Raw genomic sequence first — 18,426 nt, forward strand, 5'->3', positions numbered from 1 at the left:
GTCTATCCTCTGACGGACCGGCAGCCACTGTAAAGACCTCAGAGCTGGATGGATGTAATGTCATTGTGACAGCAGAATAGGTGGATCAGACATGGTTTTATTTTCCATAGCGCAGCTGAGATTTAGAACTGTTGTTCAGATGATATTAGAACATCAGAGCAGCGCACACAAAGTTAACCAGTCACCCTGCTGTGTAAATGCCCTTTATTCCAGTGCTTAGTCTGTACTGCCTGTGGCACGTACAGCACTGTACATTATTAATTAGACTTCTGCTAAAAAGAACAAAACTCATCACCTGAGCAGTGCGTAAAGCAGCATTATGGCCTTGTGTATAAATCCACCTCATTTCTAAAATAATGTCAGACCCTGGGTTGAATTACGTACATAATGTAATGTAAGATTAATAAATTCTATATGTTAATATTGATATTATCTACAGGGTGTGCAGAATTATTAGGCAAGTTGTATTTTTGAGGATTCATTTTATTATAGAACAACAACTATGTTCGCTATGTACAGCTGAATATTTTTGGAAGTTGGAGTGGGGCTTTTTTAGTTTTAGTATCTTAGGAGGATATCTGTGTGTGCAGGTGACTATTACTGTGCATAATTATTAGGCAACTTAACAAAAACCAAATATATACCCATTTCACTTATTTATTTTCACCCGGGAAACAAATATAACAACTCAAAATTTACAAATATACATTTCTGGCATTCAAAATCAAAACAAAAACAAATCAGTGACCAATATAACCACCTTTCTTTGCGAGGACACTCAAAAGCCTGCCATCCATAGATTCTGTCAGTGTCTTGATCTGTTCACGATCAACATTGCATGCAGCAGCAACCACAGCCTCCCAGACACTGTTCAGAGAGGTGTACTGTTTTCCCTCCCTGTAGATCTCACATTTGATGAGGGACCACAGGTTCTCCATGGGGTTAAGATCAGGTGAACAAGGAGGCCATGTCATTATTTTTTCTTCTTTTAGACCTTTTCTGGCCAGCCACGCAGTGGAGTACTTGGATGCGTGTGATGGAGCATTGTCCTGCGTGAAAATCATGTTTTTCTTGAACGATGCTGACTTCTTCCTGTACCACTGCTTGAAGAAGGCGTCTTCCAGAAACTGGCAGTAGGACTGGGAGTTGAGCTTGACTCCATCCTCAACCCGAAAAGGTCCCACAAGCTCATCTTTGATGATACCAGCCCATACCAGTATCCCACCTCCACCTTGCTGGTGTCTGAGTCGGAGTGGAGCTCTCTGCCCTGTACTGATCCAGCCACGGGCCCATCCATCTGACCCATCAAGACTCACTCTCAGTCCATAAAACCTTAGAAAAATCAGTCTTATGATATTTCTTGGCCCAGTCTTGACATTTTATCTTGTGTGTCTTGTTCAGTGGTGGTCGTTTTTCAGCCTCCCTTAACTTGGCCATGTCCCTGAGTATTGCACACCTTGTGCTTCTTGGCACTCCAGTGATGTTGCAGCTCTGAAATATGGCAAAACTGGTGGCCAATGGCATCTTGGCAGCTTCACGCTTGATTTTCCTCAGTTCATGGGCAGTTATTTTGTGCCTTGTTTTTTCAACACGCTTCTTGCGACCCTGTTGACTTTTTTGAATGAAACGCTTGATTGTTCGATGATCATGCCTCAAAAGCTTGGCAATTTCAAGAGTGCTGCATCCCTCTGCAAGACATCTCACTATTTTTGACTTTTCAGAGTCCGTCAAATCTCTCTTCTGACCCATTTTGCCAAAGGAATGGAAGTTGCCTAATAATTATGCACACCTGTGCACACCTGATATTGATGTCATTAGACCACACCCCTTCTCATTACAGAGGTGCACATCACCTGATATGCTTAATTGGTAGTAGGCTTTCAAGCCTGTACCGGTTGGAGTAGAATAACATGCATAAAGAGGATGATGGGATCAAAATACTCATTTGCCTAATAATTCTGCACACACTGTACTGTATGCAAGTTTTTGCAGATTGCTGAACCTCTGCTTATGTTTATTTCTAAGTTTCTCTTTTTATATGCCCCATCATTTTACTGACCTGTTGCCAAAGTACTTAATTTATTGCAAAATGTTCTTTTTTGAGCATTTAATTTTCCAACCTATTTCCTGCATCTGTACCAACTTTGTCTGAGACACGTTGCTGCCATTTTATTCAAGATGAGACAATATACAACATGAAGTAATAAAATGTCTTTGCTGTTCTCTATTGTGAATAATATATTTATTTATGAGAATTGGAAATATTTAGATTCTCATTTTTCATACATTCTTCACAGCTTCAGAACTTCTTTTGAATTGGGGTTGCAGATGCAGCCATATTCAAGGAGACAAATGGAGGTGTGGTTTTTCCAAGATGCTGTAAAAGGGTTACAGGCCAAATTACGACATCATTGTACTGTAGTACATGTAAACAGTACAACAAAGAAGCTTTAATATTTCACATATTCCAGTTAGGAGTGGAGAATTTCCTGTACAAAATAATAAACATGCTTAATGAAAGAGATGCAGTATCAGTTGTGTTATATAGAACGAGTTTAAGTAGTTTCTGAAGCTCAGTTTTGATGCATGGATTTAGGGACATTTTAAAAAACTCTTTAAGTGATAAATATAAAAATAAAATGTACGTAGAATCAGTTCAGTTTTTGTTAAACTATCAATTCAGATAAAGCAAGAAATTGCGCTGTATAGTGTGGGACTTCAGCAACCCCGTGTACTGCTCCTCCTCCTCAGTATCTGCACGACAGAGCTACACCCTGTATAAGAACTAACACGTTAGAAGCTAAAAATCTGCACAGCCCTGCAGAAGAGTTCTGTCCGTTAAACAAATGCATAGCCCTGTTTTCTTTGCACATGTCCAACAAACAAACAAACTGTGGATGTGGCTGTGTTATAACGGCTAATGCTGTAAGTTCAAAGTCTTTACTCTTGAACTTTAACATCTTCAGTTAAGTCCTCATAAAACAGATTCATGGGTGTTATTTTGTCGGTTCATGCCCGCTGAAATGATTGCATCTCTCAGCTGTATTCGTCGAGTGTCATAGAGTATGAATCACACTCACTTGTAAGTGTCTGGATTAAACACATGTGGGATTTACACAGACTTCTTCAATTATCTTGCTGCCCATTGCACGTCTTTGTCCATGTGTGTGCGCATGCCGTTCATGTGTGCATTTGTGTTTTTGGACATCTGTTATTGTGCCATTTTTTTTTTTTTTTTTTCACGTGGTAAGTGAATGGAAGCGGGTGCAATAAATTTCAACTCACATTTTCACTTACATACTTTCCCTCTGAAGGAGCAGTACGGAAAAGCTCCATTGAACATCAAATTCAGCAGTTGATGTTCTCTGCAGGTTATTCCATATCACACCAGGGGTTGAGCTTGGGGGTCTTTCTTCATCGCATTTCCAATGTGGGGCTCTGAGATTGGAAATGAAAAACCTGCCAAAGACTTTTGTATTATCAGAAAAGCAGAAGGAGAGTACTAAGACCCAGAACTGTGATGCTCTTTTGAGCTGTTTGTGTGTTTTTGTACGTTTGTTGGATTTGGTAGTTGTCTAGCTGATCGTGGTAAGTTCAGATGATGATGGGACCATTGAGATGCTGAGTGTTTTCAAAGTGCCGCTGGCACTTGGAGAAAGAAAAGATATCTCGGTTGCAAATGCCTTTGAGCACAGTAGCTTTCAGATTAATTTTCTTTGCTGTCTCCTGGGAAGATGAAGATGGGGATTAGGCCAAGCTGTTTAGAAATACAACACTAACTTGCCAAGTTTCTTCATACTTTTATCTGTTACAGTTTATTAAAAACATTTTTTGTAACATACAAGAAATTTTTTTTTTTTTTGTACCTTAAACACAATTGTTATAAACATGTCAAACGTGTGTGTAAAAATAAGCTTTTTATCAGAAAATACCATTTTATTTGAATTAGTTACTTAAACAGAACAGATTATTAGACAGCTCCCTAAATGTGGGAATTTATCAAGAAATATGAAACATTTATTTTCCAGTTTTAACATGCTGTTGACTGAGCATTCACACTTGTATGTGCAGGTGTTACATCACAGTAAAGTGACACCTACACCCTCTGATAAAGTCAGCTGTAGAGCATTAGCATAAGCATATTGCTTTTTCAAAGAGAAATGCATACAACTGACTCGATTACAGTCCTTTGAGTGGAGCTGGTTTCGTGGCTGTTGTTGTTTAATGTCAGGGCTCAGACTCATCTTCAAGACTCTTTGTTGGATAAAAGAAGCTCTTGTCTTCCATCCTCTCGAAGGTGCTGTCTATGAAGAGTTGTTTGAATTTCAAATAAGTCATTGTCCCAAAAGCAGCCAATTTTGTCCTTGCCATTACTCAACGCTGAGGAACTTAAACTGGGCTTTGACAGAAAGAGAGAAATGAGCGCTGGGCAAAAGGGATTCTCTCTTTTACAAGATTCAAAAGAGGCTAATATCGTGTTACAAATTGTTCTTTTGGTTTCATGTAATCCAGGACTTGATAATAGCTTTAATTCCTGGATGGAGAAATTTTGCAATGAGGCATAATTAGAATTTTTTAGTTATTCCCATAGTACAAAGAGCCTATGTATAATTACTTCTCAGGCTAAATTTGCAGACCTTATTCAATAGAATCATCATGTCTAAGCATTGGCTGAGGTATGACATTTAAATAACTTATTCTATATGACTACTGTAATCAGCTCTTTTCTTTTTAGTTTTTTTTTTTACACAGAAACTTTATTTTCATATTTTGCTTTCTTTACTTTGTTTTGGTTTCTGCTTCTTAGCATGTGGAAGGAGCATGGTTTATCTGTTCTTACAGGTGTCTTAGAAATTTTCCCACAAAACACATTTGGTGGAAAATATTTAAATACAGCTTTGTACAGAATGTGGTTAGTTCTTCTGGCTGTTGTATTGGTAGCTGTATGTTCACAAAGGATTCTGTACACATTTCCCAGATAGAACATTTAATTAGTAGTTTGACATTTAGATGACACTAATTTCATCTTGAGAGAATTGGGTTGCTCTACAGGTTAAAATGGCACTAAACTTTGCTGCATCATTGTGTTCATTTTCTTCCAGGTCAAGCCGTCATACCCATTATTTTTATAAGGGATTATTTTCATTCAGTCTTGAATCATTTGCTACCATCAGGAAATGCTTTAGTTGTCAGGTGAAGAATGGAGAGACAACTCCTACTGCATAAATCTACTTTTTTTTGTTCTTCTTACTTTCAAGGATGAGGCCAATCATGATGAAGAATTAATTGTATAATAAAACTTATTTTAGATAATCCTGATCCTATATGCATAATGACTGTAATTATTTTAATTCATTTGACATTAATGCTTTATTTCCATATTATTTTTTGCATATTATTGAGTTGGCTGACTAATAAGACTTTATATAAAAGCATAGTTTGACATGAATGTTTCATTTTCTAAACTTGTGACTGCACAGCCTCAGGAGTACAAGCCTCATGAAGGACACCGTCTGGCTATTCATGAGTTGTCAGTCCCTTCCTTGACATCATATTAATAAGCAGTTTGAAAAAATGAAAATAGACGAGACATTTTTCACAATGTAAGAAAAAAAAACCCACAGATCTGTTTGCACAATGTAAAGAAAGAGATGCTGATAAGTCTTATAATAACTTTTTAATGTCATGTTGCAGTGGGTGTTGCAAAGAAAAAGTCGTTTGCTAGTTACTGAATGTTCTTGAGATGTTGTTTGAAAAGGAAAAAAAGAAACCAGATTCTCGAAATTAAATTATGACCTGCTTGTGTTGTCAAATCACCACTACCTTAAATGTTTCTGTAGCCTTTGAGCAATAAATAGCCAAATGCCTCACTAAGGAAGATGATATTGATCCAAAAATCCACCAACAGAGGAAAGATAGAGTACCAGTGTTAGCAATACATGTAACTATAAGTTTTAATTTTTTTTTATAGAAAATACACACAGATTTATTCTACATGAACGATGGAAAATAATCATGTTAGTCATAGTAAGATAGCCCTAGTTTAGTTAAGCAGTATCAATTCACAGCACAACTCTAACTCTGAACATTAAGAACCGCATGAATTCAATCAGTCAGTCAGGGCTGGGTATCGTCACTAATTTCCTGAATCAATTCGATTCACAGCAGCTCATTTCAAATCGATTTCGATTAAATCCGATTCGATGTAATATCAATTCATTTACAGCTAAGTGTGTAACACCACCTATTTCTCTTGAAAATATGTTCAGATAACTATTTTAATAAAACCATCCATATACGTGACCATCAAAAATGAATGTGACAGCACCAGAGCAGGAGAAATACTCCATCTGCTCCTCAATGGACCAAGATGCTTCCATCTTCACCTCGCTGAGAGAATTTTACAAACTCTCATATTTTTGTCAGATTTTCAGCTAGTTGATGTGTTTTCTGAGACGTTTACTCTGTCCTCTGACAGAAATGTGATCACCTGTGTGTGCGCACGTCTATGTGTGTGTGCTCGCCGCCGTGGACACAGAGAGCAGCTATGACATGCCGTCATGTAAATCAGATAAACAGCATCAGACTGTTTACTGTTTGATAAAAGGACAAAATGTAAATCTGTTCTAGAGGAAATGTGACTATAAATGACCATATCAGATTTAGAAGATTTAAAATGGTTTAAAATATGTTTAAAATTTAGTATGGTTTCGAATAACCCTATTTAGAAGTACATACGTGTGGTGACATCATTTCCTGTTGTTGAACATGGCACCGCCCTCGTTCTTAGTGTTAGCTGCTAATGTGAGCAGTAATACGCTGCTGAATACTTTACAGGTGAATGTAATCCACACTGGTGAATGAAAACATCTGAAAATGACATCATCTCGGTAAGAGAAGCTGATATTGGACGGAGGCGGACACAGACAAGCAGTTGGGTGTATATGTGCTAAGATCTTGCCGAACCTCAGTAAGTCACGCAAGAGTAAGGTCACATCACCGGAAGAGAGGACGTGTTAAAAAAAAATCATACTCTAAGTTTAATTATTTGATTTGGACTTATTTTATTTAAATCGATTCAAATCAGTTCATTGATTTTTTTAAACCTAGCCCTACAGTCAGTTTGATTTTCACAAATCACTTTATGTAAATTTAGTGTGCTGCATTGTCACTGTGATACATTATGATAAATAAATAAAAGATTAAAGTTAGTTAACAGGTGGTTCAACAACTAACTCAAGGTATCTGTGTGGGAAGCTTTTCAGATTCAATTTGTGACAAACAGAAAGGCGCAAACTGACTCAAAAAACCTGCAGAATTATAGTTTATCATAGTTTGTGTTTCTTAAAGTTGAATTGGCCCTGCTCCAGTCCTGCCTGACACTGGAAAAACTGGATTTTTATTTTTATTTTTACTTTTGTTTTTAACTAGTCCACTATAGATTAGTCTTATTCCATACAGGCGTTTTTTTCCTTACATTTTTCGAGTTTGGAAATCAAATTTAAGATTATTATAAAATAATATTGCATTAATGCTAGAACCCATTGAAGCTTTATGTGTCATTCAGTCTCATTGTACCTCAGGTCATAAAGGAAATGGGTTAAAATGTCAGCAGATAAATTTGCATTTGGGACTATTTTATGATCTTGAGCTACATGGTTTGTAGTTTTAAAGGCAAACTGGTCACAATAAGGTTACAACATCTCTTCAATGAGTCACTCAAAGTACCAATTCTATATAAAATAAAAGCCCGTTCACAAGGTTTCTAAAGCTGCAGGGATTTATTCATTTAACTCTTTTTCAATTTTACATCCAACAAAATATGCAGTTTTTCCAGTTGTGCATAAGTTGTTTCTTTCTGTTGATCGGCATCTTTTTGATGTATGTATGAGCAATAACGTGTTGTTTAAAAATGTCCACTGTGCTGGACCTGTGGCTACATGCTGGGACAGTTGCATATTGGTTAAATTGGTTTAAATATTAAAATTACTGTTATGGTTGAACAGCTAAGGGCCAACTGCTCCTTTTTAGGCCCTCAGAGCTGCTGAATGTGAAACTATTCAGGTACTCAGATGTCAAATATTCAGCTCTCAGAATCAATTTTCTGCCTGTTCGTGGTTGTGTGAGTGAGTACGTATGTGTGTGTATGCTCATAAGTGCACATATACGTGTGTGCATGTGGAATCTCAAGCATTCCACCTCCCCAGTATGCAACCATGAAAGCTTTGATGCATTCAGAGTATCTGTGCTTGAGCAATTTAGTGGATAGGCTTTTAAAAGTTTTGCAAAGTAAATAACAAAATAAGAAATGCCTGACAGACTTTTTATTAAACAGATAGAAGTTTCTCTCAAAACTTAATCTTAGCAGGAAAGCTAAACTTTTGAAACAGCTGTCTTTCTCTCTCTCTCTCTCTCTTTCCCCTGGAAGAGTACTTCTATGAAACATCCTTTCATATCGGCCTGAAGATTGGTACGGTGTTCTCTCTGATAGGAAAAAAAAGGCTTGACTGTAAATCTCCAAAGATCCCTAACAAGTCCCCTCTCTCCAAGACAAGGACCATAAAACATGAGAGGAGGAAAGAGAAGAAAAAGAAGACGGAATGTAGGCCTTGGTGGGATAAAGGAGCAGAATTAAGGAGGCATTTTATGAGAGCTTTCAGATGCAGTCATCACCTCTGGAAGACACAAAGTTTTTTCTTTGACCTTGAGTTCCTTTCTTTGTTACTGTTGCATATGTCTGTGTTTGCATAAAACTTTCAGCTTTTGATTTAAACCTTTCCATTTATTTTTGTTCGCATTGTGTTGAGCACAAGTGTGATAATTAAAAGCAAAGCTCTTTGACTCAGTTGACTGAGAATCAGACAATCTGGTGTCAGAAAAATGTCAGTTCTGTTTTTTATGTAAAACATTTCAGGTGAGAAAGAGGTTACGTCTTCAAACAAAGCAACAGATCTAGTTATTAATGTATTTATTAGTAGAGCTGCTTATCATTTATAGGGGTGTAAAAAAAAGTATAACTGTGGTGAATGGTAATAGTTTTTTTTTTTCAGATTTTCTTTTGAAAGAACATTGAAGAGGTAAAGAGGAGAAAGTATTCTTTTCTTTTTTTCATGGCATTTTCAAAATGAGGATGTGGCCATGCATATATTCTACACTTTCCTGCAATAGCTTTGCAAAGTCATTTTGAAGGATAGCGGTAGCGGGCACCCCATAAAAATATGTACCTCCTTATAGATCGAGGCACCTGTTCTACCACTGTTAAGCTTCAGGGGGTGGGGGGAGGGGGGGAGGGTGGCGTGTAAATGTATTCCTCTGCAAAACACAATAGAGTTGATGGGCAAGAGCTGTCTCCTCACTGACCTGCTTCTCGCAAGGACTTAATGAAGGAGGGCTGGTGATGGTGTCCCACTGAACTCGGCATGGCAGGTATAGACTGATGAAGGAAAATCATTTCTGTGGCAGAAAAAAATCTCCACAAGCCAATTACGCTATGGAGTGAGGCACATTTTACATTTCACAAAGCCAGCTTTGACTCAGAAAGGTATAACAGGTAATAGAGCTTGAGCAGTGGCTGAGAGACAGAATATACATGAAGCTATTCAATAAGAATTGCATTCTGTTTGCTTTGCTCTCTCTCTCTCTCTTTCTCTCTCTCTCTCTCTCTCCACAGACACGCACACACACACACATTCGCTCAGTCAAATTTTAGTTCCTAGGTGGGTTGTTGACAAGGAAAAGAGAGCGGCCACATCCAGACAGCTGAATGTATATTCTGAAATTTGCACTTTTCTCATTATAAAATTGTGTCACTTGAATGAGCAAACACCTGCCAAGGTTCTGTACTAATACACACTGTTCCTGAATAAATGAAGGGACAGGGAGGGGAGGGGACAGTGGAAAACTGTAGTGGAAAGGCCAGAAGGGAAATAAAAGACTGAAAATAAAGGAATAAAGTGAAATTAGCAAATACGATTTGCTAAAAGTAAATTGTGCGCAAACACTGTGTCTATATAGTAAACACATTTCTAATGTAAACACGGAATAACCATCTAAACACACACATGTACATTCCCACACATGCCCGTTTCATTACCTGTTCTCTTTAATAATAGGGGATAAGTGCTGTAGCTGCAGGAAAGTATTGAATATGCATCCATTTTAGTACTGTACACTTATGTCTATCACTTTGTTTTGTTAATACAGTATTTGAAAAAACATGTTTCTGATATGTTTTGGATAGCTGTACAGTTAATGTTTTCCAATTTCTGTAAAGCTCTTCTAACATATTGATGAATTCCAAAGAAATTCCAAAGTCACTTTAACATCCCTCGTTCCCTCTGTCATAAACGAAAAAACATTGCCTTCGAGTTCTAAGCATGAAAAGGAAAATTTATTTGACTAGCACAAATTCAGTGTGGCAATTCACATTGCTTTGCATACTATGCATTAAAAATGTTTAATAAATATGTTAGAAAATATGAATTAAACAGAATTAAAGGTACAGTTACATTAACGTTATTAATTATTCATTTTATTTAATTTTATCAGTTGAGTTTAGATGCAAACGGGAACATTCTGAGATTTGATTTAAAAGAACTAAGAGTTGCTGCATTCTCACAGCCCTCTAGAAGTTTGTTCCACAAACATGGTGCACAAAACTTGTAAATCAGCTTCTTTGTGTTTAGTTATAACACTGGAGACTTGGAGAGAGCCTGGTCCAGATTTTCTCAGATGGCTGGGAGATTCTGAAATCTGTTTTGACCCCAAGCATAAAAATATAAAAGTCTTTATAAGCTAAATTCAGTATTTTAAAATCAACTCTTTGACAGACTTGAGGCCAGTGCAAAGACCTCAGAACCAGAGCAATATGGTTCACATTTCTGGTGTCAGTGAGGATTAAATATGCAGCATTCTGTATCAGCTTGAAATCTCTGATCTATCTTTAAGACATACCAGCAAACACACTATTACACCAATGAAGTCTCACGATAACTGCATGGATCAGCTTTTCTAAAGAACTCTGAGACGTTAGTCACAAACTTGAAAGAGTCTTTAGGTGATTATACTATAGCCTGACCCATTGTGGCTGTTGAAATTCAGATTTGAGTTAATCATTAAATACAGGATTCCCAGCCCAGTTTGTGGTTTTTAACATCACAGACTGAAGTTGAGCACAACTTTTTTAACCATTTTTTTCTTTGCTACAAAAAGTGATTACTTCTGTTTTGTTTACCTCCCAGGTTTGTTCAGACCTAATGAGTTCTTCTAAGGGATAATCCCCTGATGGAAGGATTATATGGATTTGTGTTTTATCCCCTGAACTATAACATTTTTATTGCCTTGTGCAATTTGAGCAAGTGGAAGCAAGTTAATGTAAAATAATAGATGCCCTGGAAAAGAACCCTGAGGAAGTCCACATGCCATTTTTGTTTGCTTATACCTGTAGATGCAAACTAGTCTTACCCAGCAAAAGTGCACACACAGTAACTATATCAGATGTAGGTCATATGTTTTTTGCAACGTTGGTACTTTTTCACTATTTTACTATATATGTATGTCTTTAAATAAATCTAAATGAAATGAAATGAATGAAATGAAAAATACTTTATTAATCCCAAAGGGAAATTCAATATTGTAGTAGTAGTAATTTTTTTAGTAAAACAATCACATTAATTAATTAAGGGCTTTGTTCTTCAGCCTGATAGCTGCTGGAAGGAAGGATCTTCTGTATCTCTCTGTCTTGCATCGGACTTGAACAAGCCTCCCACTGAACACACTCTGTTGTTTCGTCACGGCGTTGTGTAGGGGGTGTGAAGGATCTTCCATTATCTTCGTCAGCTTGTACAGAATTCTTTTTTTGATGATCAACTCCAGCGGCTCCAGAGTTACTCCAAGCACAGAACCGGCTTTCTTGATCAGTTTGTTAATTCTTTTCAAGTCTCTGGTTCTGATGCCGCTGCCCCAGCAGATTGCTGCAAAGCTGATTGCACTTTCAACAACAGACCTGTAGAACATTTGCAACATTTTGGTGCAGACGTTAAAAGATCTCAGCTTCCTTAAGAAGTAGAGTCTGCTCTGACCTTTCTTGTAAATGTACTCAGTGTTGCTTTTCCACTCAAGTCTGTTGTCCAGCTGAACTCCAAGGTACTTGTATTCCTCCACCACCTCCACCTCCTCTCCCATGATGGAAACACTTCTATGTGTGTTCTTGTTCCTCCTGAAGTCAACAATCATCTCCTTTGTTTTCTTGGTATTCAAGATGAGATGATTGTCACCGCACCATTTCACAAACTGACCGACCAGTTCTCTGTATATATATAAATAGTATGCAGATATATACAGACATCTCATCCATAGTTATTTTCTGTCATGGGTATGACCAGTTTATATGCCAGGCTTTTCTTGTCATGTTTTTTTAATTCAGCTGAGACCCTAACTTGCCGACCCAGAAAGAACACTTGACAAGACCTTGAAGGGGTTCAAAAAGGTTTATTTGCTCAGACAATAGGAGCTAAAAAAAAAATAAAAGTCTTCGGGGGAATGCAAAGACATGCTAAAGCAGGAAGTCAGCATGAAAAGTTGGCACTGAATCAGTGTGACACCGGTCCTTAAACAATGAAGGGTTGATGATGATAATGATAATGAGGTGTGCTGACACGCCACAGGGCCCCTGCCCTGCCTAAAAATATATATACAGGAGGAATCAACAAATAATAAACTGAACTTAAAAATTCCCAAACCTTGAAATTTCTTCTTTTACTGAATCACTTTACCATTGATCATAATTGTAAAATGTCTGGTAAGGAAAGAATGAACAACTCAATCCAGCCATTTTGATCAATCAGCTGACCAATCATAGCTATCTTGTTGAATAAAAACATTTATGAGGCAATGGCTAACATGAAGCATGTCAAGATGTGCTTCTGCAGCAATGAACAGGTGGAGGTAACATGTTTTTTTTTTTGTTTTTTTCTTTGTGTGTTTTACATTTGAACATTTAAACTTTTCTATTAACCCCACAGAATAAAACCAGTCACCTGTAAATGAGTATACTATTATTAGTACCAAATAACAGGGTTCTTTAAAATATAAAGAAAAGATGTTAAATTGCAATCCATGAAATTAAGTGTTAACAATTTGGATGCACACTCGTGCAAATTTAAGTACTGATAAAAAAAAGGGAAAAATCTGTGGAAATGACTGTTCAATGCTTTGTTGTCATTAATTTCTTATTCAATAGCATTATCACATTTCACAACATGTTTCCACGCCATCACAGTTTGACTGAATGTGTTTCCTCAGAATGAAAATGTCACTTCTAACGAAGCGTCATTGACCTTCTCTCTGGGCAGCTTCCCTCAGTCTCATTTTTCCTTTTCAAAGACGTGCCTCTCTTTTTCCCCTCTAGATTTTTAAAAAGAGATAGCTAACACTTTTCCACTCTGTTCTGTCCCTTCCTGTTTTGGAACAGAGACTCTTGTGGCTTTGGTGTCATGGTCGTTTACACTCTGTTATCTGATCGGTCTTGGCTGCTAGGAAAAACCTCACCGCGGAAGGCTCCTGTGAGCCAACGGTCATCAGCACTTGTAATTAGATGGAAAATCTTCCTGCCTCCACTGGGCTTCTGAAGCAAACTGCATCTGCTTTGGCAAACTTGCAATTGTCATGTCTTGAGGTACTCTGTGGTATTCTATGCTGGTGCTGCTGAGATTAAGGCACGGAAATATAGAAAATATTATATTCTCGCTCACTCGTGCACACATCTACTTAACAAGCAGGGACATAAACAGAGGGGCATCAACCATTTATTGCAGAGACCGATCATGCTTTGCTTTTTGTCTGTTTTTTGGAGAAACAAAGGCTGGAGATCATGAAGCAAAAAGAAAAATTCAGTTGTATATTTAGTAAGTAGTTATTGTCAAATACAAATCTGCACCTCTTTGATGTTGAGAACAACACCGTCCTCCATAAACACAATGAAAACTGCCAGAGCTAATGGTCTGTAATGAATTGCAGATGCAGAAGCACCTAAGCAGACAAAAAAGCACAAAATACATTCCTCCTCCTTGTTCTCTCTGTCAATATAAAACTCCTCAGACTATAGAAAGACAGCATAGGTTACAACAAATAGGAGAAAAAGCAATATTGTATTTTGTTTTGCATATAGCACACATATTGTATATAGATGTGTTTATTTTTGTTAACTATTCATTGTTAAAGGTCTTTACCTACTTTGTTGGTGCTTGCAAAATATCTATATTCATCTGGTGAATGAATCAAATATAACAAATCTAAACAGAATTAGACAATTAAGCTGTACCCAGTTTTAATTAGGTGTTTTGGCCTCCAGTCACTGATTTAATCCCATCAGCCCCTGGCTTTCAGCTTATTTAAAAACCGGAACAGACTCTTCCTGTACCTCTTCCAAGCCTATCAAAATTATGTTGCTTTGATTTTTTTCTTCTGGCATGAGGTATCTCCCTTCATGCAAGCCAGTTGAGACAGACAGCTGCTTTCCTTCAGACTGATCGGAAAAGAGTAAGAAGAAAATCTTAGTCAGCATAGTATACATGTTGTCTGTCAGTGCTTTATAGATAGACCTGAATTTAATTCTCCTGGGTCCTGGGTCCTGATGGACTAGATAAATGGTGCTAGCATCCCAAACATTTCCTGTTTTATACATCTATCCTGCCCCAAAATAATTATGCTTTTTTTCCCCTATGACATATTTCAGTCCTAAAGAACATGGAGCCAATTGTCCTCCTTTAGACAGAGTTTGATCATTTAAGTTAATTTAATTAAATTTGATTATGAAGCTCATCTTGAACTGTCAAGTAGACATCTCTAGATATGTTGGTTCAGACTTGATGCTATAAAATGCATCTATTCATGCATCCTGAAACAACATAATTGGGTCTCAGTTAGCCATTTTGTGTGCAGATAAACACATAGCTCTTGTCACACAGTCAGACATCAGCTGAGCGACAAACAGAACGTCAGAAAATCTATTGATGTTTCTGTAAAATTGCAGTTATGTTCAAAAACTGGATTTGCCTGAGTTGCATTTACTGTGGAATTATACTGTTTTTTTCCTCTTCATGACTCATTTTCTGATCGATGCAACTTATAGTCCAGAAAATATGGTAGTGTTTTGAACCAGCTACAGGTAAGTTGATTTATTTCTGCAGTCATTTAACAGATGCATTTCTCAAAAGTGACTTACAACTAGGGCTGGGCGATATGAACTAAATCTTATATCTCGATATTTTTTACCTGAATCACGATATACAATATATATATCAATATATTTATTTATTTATTTATTTTTGTCAAGTAACCAAAGAGACCGTTCTAATTTACAGCCTTCAGTGCTAAATATACTTTTATTAAGGATCAGGAGCACATGTGCATTAAAACAGCTGACTGAAATTAAAGTACCTTTATATTAAATTAAATGCTCCTAAAACAAAATAAATTAAAATACTTTTCAATGACCATAACAAAAATACAGCTGTGCAAAATGCAAACGAAAAGATGTTTTTACTCAAAACAAGCTATCTCGATATACACGATATTCCCTCCTTTTATATTGCATCTTATAAAGTTTCGATATATTTGAAAATCTCGATATATTGCCCAGCCCTACTGTACTAGAGTGGTTCGTGGTAATGGAGAAGCCTTTCTCCTAGATTTTTTTGCCACCATTTTCACGCCTGAACCGGCTTCGGTGCCGTGTGGACATTGCCTTAATCCCTACAAAAATGCTTGGTCCAAAAAAAGAACATATATATATATATATTTGAAGGGACTTTAATTTCTGTCACACCTCAGACTTTCCTCTGCATCAGCCTGAATCACCTCCTTTCTCTCTCTTGCCAGGGAGTATTCCAGGCTGATTCCTGTACTTTTTACATTTTGTCCAAGAAATGTAAATAGAAAAGACAGAGACATTAATCAAATCAAAATAATATGAATCACAACTGGATTAGTCTATTGCTGAGTGATTATGACTCTTGATGAAGTTGTTGTTTTTAAGGTTTTTATAATGTGATTATATTTGTCTGTGCTACTTAGGCTTTTCTTTTTCAGTTATTTTATAATTTCACTTTTTATGTTTCTAAACCCAGCCAGAGTCCATACTTTCTGTGTATTTCCTGGTATCTGGATCTCTTACATATTGCTTACCACACAGGTAATGTTGATGGGAGGATGAAGGCAGGGTTATATTGTAACAGCTAGTGAGCCAATAAATGCATTTTCTGACATTTGCCTGCTCATAGTTCCTTGGCCAAAGCAAATAAGACAACAGTTGAATTGAAGAATATTTCAACTCATATAAATTCATAGGTTAGTGGAGCTGCCTGAGCAAACAGAATGAGGTCTGATGGTGACCTGATGGCAGGTTTCATCATTAACTGAGCTAGCAATGGATTCAGCTAAAACGAATTCAGTGGTCTTGCATTGATAACCATATGTACTCATACGCACAGAAACAGAAATGTACTGTCACAGGTGTAAAGCTTAAAGATATGTCAGGTGCTCACAGTATATCAGCATGTGATGCCTGCTCAGGCTTAGTACACAGACAACTGGTGTTGCGAGGAACAGGAAGGGACAGAACAAATGCAATAATAAAAAATGGGATTGAGCAGTTGTCAGTTAGCCAAACTGATTACAACTCTGTTGCCATTTACTGTAGGTGTTTAGGCTGAAACCAGCAAAGCAAAGCGCTCCATCCCTTGGCAGACCAAATGACACAAGATACTGTGTTCACTGACATTTCCCTGCATTTGCCAGCTCTGTGATCACTGCAGCATGTATTCACAGAGGCTACAAAAATGATGCAGCTTAGGTGCCGAACACCTCCTTTCACGCAGACATGACAAGGTTGAAATTTAACAAGGTCTGACAGTTACACAGTTACAAAGGTACTGTACAGTTTGCAGCCTCTGCAGCAATACAGGAGGTATGAGGTAATTAGATATGAAATTTTCAGCATATGTGACTCCTCGTTTGCCACCTTGTGAATGATTGCGCTGTTTAATGTTGGTGCAGCTGTCGGCAGAAGTTTTTTTTTTTTTTTTTTTTTATCTATTGTGGTTTTGGTCAAAATCATTGTGTGGTCTAGATATTTCTGTTTCTGAATGAATTTTGTATATTCTGATTTCTGGTTTGTGTTTGTATGCAGGGCCTCACATTTGAAAGATGACATTCTTTCATTATAAGAGTTTTTATACTTTTCCATTTGCAAGAACACAAACAGTTCTGCAATTAAGGTGTATTTAGAAGAATAGCATGATGTGAAGAGGGCATAAATATTTCTTATAAATTATAATAAGGATATAGCTGTTTTGTCATGTTGCCTGTTAAAATATTATACTAGCTAATAATCCACTGAAGACAAATTACAGCTACAAATAGCATATTCTGTTACTTAAAAAAAAAAATCATATTTCTACATTGTCAAAACAGGTTTCCAGTGTTAACTGACTTATTGTATTGACATAGTTACATAAAATATGATCTGATTTAATCTATTATTTTTAACTGAGCAACTATTTGACATATATTAATAAAGGGTTTATTGCAATTTGAAGGGAAAATACACAGAATACCAGTTGAACACTAAGATATTGTAAATATGGAGTATTTTAGACACCTTGGGAATAATTTCTCACAATTCAGTCAGCAAGTATGTAAAGTACTATATAAACTATCTAATGCCTTTCACTTTATAAATTCATATAAAAAGGCAACAAAAAGAAGTTTTCTTTATTTCTTTTTGTTTGTATGACATCTCAGTAAATATTAAATGAGGAGAACATACTCTCATGACAGATACTGTAAGCACCTGTGCAAAAAAAAGCCTCTTTCCTGTTGAATGTATAAATATCAAGACACACACACACACACACACACACTCATATAGAAACGCACTGTACTTGAACACAGTGAGCTCAGAGTTACTTTCTTGGAGATTAAAAGCAAAGAAGCCTTGGCTGCTGATATTAAATACGGTGTGTAGAAAGGCTTTCTTCAGGTAAAATGATTTCTTTAATAGATCTCTTAAGCAACCAAGGCCAGAAAAACTGAAACACCATTGATGTACACTCAACAATTCTTATGGTCTTTTCTTTAATATCAGCCAGTCTTCTGTGTGATTTTGTTTTCTTAGTCAACAGTGTACCCGTTGCACAAAACAGACACGACTTCTGCTCTGTTCAAGGTGTCTCCATATTCTGAAGTTTCAGTGCACGCTTCCTCTGCATCACAGAAACAAAGTTTAAAGACAAGTTTGAAGACTGAGTAGCTATCAACTGGCCACTCAATCTCGGCAAATCTATTTTAACTCTCGCATCTTGCCAAATTGTCATTAGGCCTCTCTCTCTGTTTGTTATTGCAGTATTGATTTCCATTCCTTATGTC

The 18,426-nt window shown here is 36.9% G+C and overlaps 1 protein-coding gene across 3 annotated transcripts in view; it reads left to right on the plus strand.

Moving 5' to 3' along the window:
- cadm2a (cell adhesion molecule 2a) overlaps positions 1 to 18,426 on the plus strand; it is a 248,490-nt gene that overhangs the window by 181,172 nt on the left and 48,892 nt on the right. The gene's annotated exons all lie outside the window — the stretch shown is intronic.

The sequence above is a fragment of the Melanotaenia boesemani genome, chromosome 15 (genome assembly GCF_017639745.1).
Source record: "Melanotaenia boesemani isolate fMelBoe1 chromosome 15, fMelBoe1.pri, whole genome shotgun sequence".
Taxonomy (NCBI): domain Eukaryota; kingdom Metazoa; phylum Chordata; class Actinopteri; order Atheriniformes; family Melanotaeniidae; genus Melanotaenia; species Melanotaenia boesemani.